At 50.2% G+C, this 5,034-nt stretch overlaps 1 long non-coding RNA gene across 1 annotated transcript in view; it reads right to left on the reverse strand.

The window, feature by feature from the left end:
- LOC123510421 overlaps nt 1-1,743 on the reverse strand; it is a 16,685-nt gene extending 14,942 nt beyond the window's left edge. Inside the window, exon 1 of the long non-coding RNA XR_006676490.1 lies at nt 1,245-1,743. This is a non-coding gene — a long non-coding RNA (uncharacterized LOC123510421). The remainder of the gene's footprint in view (nt 1-1,244) is intronic.
- Between the last annotated feature and the right edge of the window lie 3,291 nt (nt 1,744-5,034).

Here is a 5,034-nt window from a genome sequence, read left to right on the forward strand (position 1 = left end):
GCCAAGGAAATATGGAAAGCTGTCATTTCATATTCATAGGTCACGCTTGTGGAAAATATTCATTCATGCTTGATTTATTTTTTCCCTTTTTTTTTCTATTCGCTCAGTCTTCGGGAAAACGGATTTGTCAGGTAAAGGATGGTCGGTGATTTAATATTTTCACTCTTTCCTCCCACCTGTGATTGGATCCTCGTGTTGGCGTCAAGGGATTTGATTGGTCAGTAAAGCCACAAAGGACCTCTCCCATTGGCTTCTGCTGGCGTGAGGGAAGCGTGGATTGGTTCTTTTCAGGGGTGGTAAGGCTGCTGATTGGTCCTTTCTACCTGTTTTTCCCTTCTTTCATATTCTGTTTAGTGATGAAGTTATTGTTTTCTTCTGTCCGTTTGCCTTTCATTTACATTCTCAGTTATCTTTCATTCCTTGCTTCGTTGTAATGCATTTCTAGTTATAGTTTACTCCTATTTCAAACAACTATAATGTTTCAATCCTCTAATAATTTATTCAGGTAATCTCGTAACTCTCTCTTTACTCTTCAGGTTCTGGGATGCAAGTTTAGTTAAGTTCCGTCCTCGCGTCCTTTACTCCACGCCTCCGTCCCTCTTTAATCGGTTTTACCCATAATCCACCGAGATGCGTGCTGCTCTGCCTCACTATCCACACCTTTTAACCCAGAGCGGCGAAACGAACTTAATCCCTTTATCCCGACCTTCATGTGTTCCCCGGCGGAGGCTGAGAGAGGCGCCTGACCTTTTGTACCTGCGGGAGCTGCGCCGACTAACAAATGGCGCGTGGAGAGCTATTAGTTAAGGTCCGCTAAGGTCTGTGTAAAGCCCCGTGTAATTAATCGGGTGCCACTACATTTCTCCAGTGCCAAGGGTGACGCCACAACCAGTGGGGGCCAGGTTCGGGGGTAGAGGGGCAGGGGGGTCAGGGAGGCCAACGCGCATGACCGGGCAAGAGAGGTCACCACCTACACCGGGTATTGATTGCTGCCGGTATGCAAATATTAAGGGAACCGGGCCGCCTCCTCTGTCTCTCTGCTTTAGGGGCATGTCTGGCTCTTCCCGACCCTCCTGTCCTTGCCGTGACCTTACGTAATGCCTTGCCTCTCCCTGGGAAGTGACACAAACCTCGCTGCATTCTGTACCGAACTGACTTTCACGTCTCGCTCAATGTTTTTCCCGGCCACGACTCTGCCGGCGAGTTGAATGCTGGGGAAAGATGTGCAGGTGAGGAGGACTTACCTATGGGTGGGCGCAGTGGCAAGGCAGGTGAGTCACAGGTGAGAGCCACGGGTTGGCACCGCAGCGACTGTTGAAAGAGGAAGTGAGGGCCGCCTGGCGGAGGCACGAGGGCAAGGGCGCGGCACTAGGGTGAGGGGCAGCCCGTGGATAGTCAGGCAAAGGATCAGGTGAAGGTGCGGCGGGAGGGCTGCCGGGCGTGCAGCAGGCGGCGAGCACCAGCTCCGCAGAAGACGAGGCTGGCACGCTCCACCTCACTGGCGCCTCCCCTCCACTCCGCTCCGGCTCACGCTGCCCGCTGCCTCTGCATTCCCTGCTTTACCTCCCCTCAGTTCCCCTCGCTCCTTTTGCCCTCAGCGTCACTTAGGACCACAGGATAAGACTCGGTCACCAGCAGGGCATTAGCAAGGAGGGCATCACAATCCTCATTGAATTTACCGTCGCCTTGAAGTTACCTGGTCTTGCAATGGCCGGCAATCCGGACTGGAGCGGCAACCTTTAGGAATAGCTGGAATGGAGCCGGCCGGCGGGTTGGCTGCCTGGGCGGTGACGTAACTGCGTGAGAGGTGGCGATTGGCTGGGCAGGCAGGACGCGGGGCCGGAGCGCGGGGCCAGGTTGTGAGCAAGAGCGGCACGTATTGATGCCGCCACAACCCCGGGCCCGTGTCGGCGACAAGCTCAACTCTGCCACGCTTTTTACCGCCGCTAACACCAGCATTTTACCTTTTTGCGACTTTTTTTCAACTTTAAATTATGCTCGTCAAGGGGTGAAGGAAAGATGCCTGTTGGGGGATAAAGAAGCGCCAATTTGCCTTCCCTTCTTATCTCGCGGCCCGAAGACAAGCACCGTGGCACTCGGGGCACACGAGGACCCTGGACCAGGCACCCTTGGCCCCCTGAGGCACCCTTAGAGGCACCCAGCTTCCCTCCTCCGAGATAGACGAAGCATCAATTAATTTTCCTGTTAGCTTGGAAATCAGGGTTGGCACTTGGTCCGTGGGGTGCCAAATTCCCTTCTGGAGTCAATTTAATGCTTTGCCGCAATGGGATCTCGGAGGGATATGGGGAAGGGACGGGAAGGGATGTGGAGGGTCAGGGAGGGAGAAATGGGTAGAGAGGGGAAGGAAGAGGTAAGAGTGAGGGAGGAAGCGGCGAGGTGTAGGGAAAAGCTCGTTTGGGAATGAGGTCAGGGACGAGAAGGGTCAGGGCGGCAGAGGGAGGGTCAGGGGGGAGAGATAGGTAAGGAAAGTTAGAGGTGGGAGTGAGGGAGGAAGCGAGCCATGAGGTGTAAGAAATAGCCGGCCAGGGAGTGAGGTGAGGAGGTGGTGGTGACTGAGGAAGCTGTTAGGACCTGATACCCTGAGCTTCCCTAGTGCTTAGTAAAGTCTTGTAATCCCCCCAGTATCCTCACAGCCCTGCCTTCCTTCACGCGCCCCTTAAGTCATTCCCGCGGAGACTTAAGACTTATATCCCTGACGAAGGCGATGAAGGAGGCTTTAGGGGTAGAAAAGAAGAATATGAGACGTTTCAGTATAAGGGTGTTAATATCAAGTCACTCCTGGATAAGACTTAGACTACCGACAGAGGCGATAAAGGGGAATATTCCAGGGTGAAGGAGAATATTAAGCATTTAAGGAGGTGAGTGTGGCTTTAGGTGACGGAGTGTTTAAAAGGCGTGGGTGGTGCAGGAATGCGTGGGAGGAGGTGAGATAGAGTCTGTAGGTGGACTGTGGGAGGCTGTGGGAGGCTGTGGGAACACCTTTGATATCACTTTTAAATTCTCCCCTCATCCTTTGTTCATATTTTTTTACAGTTCAACATAGCTACCGCCCACGTAGATCTTCCCACGCCCACCCATGTCCCTCACCTCACTACGCTCCCCATCAAAGCCCGCCCACGTAGACCCCGACGCTCACATAAGCTCACCACCGCCATGAGTCCTCACGCCCCCTCCTTCAAGCCCGCCCACTTATTCAAGCACCCACGCCCACGCAGTATTTCGAAGGGCCGGGCTTATCAGACGTCCCGCCCACGCTAGACTACTCGAAACTCAGTCCGTCGGCGCTTCCTCCTCCTCCTCCTCCTCCTCCCACACACACACGTTTACCCTCCTCCCAGACCAATTTGCTTAGATTAACCATCGCTACATCCCTCACCGCCTCTCAGATTTCCCCTCCCTTCTCCCATTTCCCCCCTCTCACCTCTCCCATTCCCCTCTCCCTCGAAATCTGTCCCCTCTCCCCTCAATATTTCATTCCATCACTTTTCCCCTCTCTCCCAATCTTCCCCTCTCCTCATCTTTTCCACTATTCTCACGCCCATCGCAGCTTCCCATACCCTTCCTCTCCCTCCCCTCACTCGCTCCCCTCTTTCACGTTGCTCTCCCCTCTCCCCCTAACGACTTCCCCTTAGATTTGTGATAAAAAAAATGTTTCGTTTTCTTTTTTTCTGTCAAGGCTATTTTTAGTTTGTGTTTGACCCTCTTGCTTGTTTTGTACATTGCTCGGTTTGTCGTGTTTGTGTTGCGTGCAGGGAGATTCACACACACACACACACACACACACACACACACACACACACACACACACACACACACAAGCAATCATTACCATTTTCATCATCACAGTCATCATTATCAGTGTAGTTTTAATCACACAACACACAACGCAGTAATGTAACTCTTCATTGCAACACACACGAGGCTGCCACACTCATGAAATAGGCTCAACACAACGCCAGCATCAAGGAACATTATTACCAGAGATGCATTGAGTTCTCTCGCAATATTTTGTTTTTCTTTATATAAAATTCATATCTTCTATTTTTGTAATGATTGTTGGCTACAGATCAATACTCCTTCATCACATGTGTCGAGGAGGAGGAGAAGAAGGAGGAGGAGGAGGAGGAGGAGGAGGAGGAGGAGGAGGAGGAGGAGGAGGAGGAGGAGGAGGAGGAGGAGGAGGAGGAGGAAAAAGAGGAGGAGGGAAGAATGCTTAATGATGTGAAAGATAAGGAGGAAGGTTGAAAATACGTGAAATATGATCGAAAAAATGAGAGAGAGAGAGAGAGAGAGAGTTAAGAGAAGGACAAAAGAAAAGTGATTAGTTAAGATAGAATGTCGACACCTGGTCAATAACATTAATTCTCTCTCTCTCTCTCTCTCTCTCTCTCTCTCTCTCTCTCTCTCTCTCTCTCTCTCTCTCTCTCTCTCTCTCTCTCTCTCTCTCTCTCTCTCTCTCTCTCTCTCTCTCTCTCTCTCTCTCTCTCTCTCTCTCTCTCTCTCTCTCTCCATCTCTCTCTCTCTGCTCTCTCTCTCTCTCTCTTATCTTTGCTTTATTACCTCAGCCACCTGCGCCATTAACCTCACTCATCTACCCTCCTCCACTGCCTCACCTCTCCTTTCCATCTCCCCTCTCACCTATTCCATATACTCCCACTTCCATTTAAACTCACGAATCTGCAGCCAGCCATCAGGTCTACACGTGGCAAACCCTTTATATATGGTATTTTTATCATCATTTCTCTATTTTTAAATCTGTATTGTCTCACTAAATGATTACTGAGTCTACTCTTCTATACTCTATTTATGATCCTTATCTTTATTTTCTTTTTTGATATAATGTCATGTTAAAGTGTTTTTTTATCTTATTCATAGCAGATAGACAAACAGACAGACAGACATTCATCTACCAGTCTATTCTGATAACTAGTTTCCTTTCTATATCTCTTTTTAATTTGATATCTTGTTTAAGCACATTTATTGCATTACTCCATATTCAAGACTGGCAGACAG

Source organism: Portunus trituberculatus, chromosome 29 (assembly GCF_017591435.1).
Source record: "Portunus trituberculatus isolate SZX2019 chromosome 29, ASM1759143v1, whole genome shotgun sequence".
NCBI classification, from domain to species: Eukaryota; Metazoa; Arthropoda; class Malacostraca; order Decapoda; family Portunidae; genus Portunus; species Portunus trituberculatus.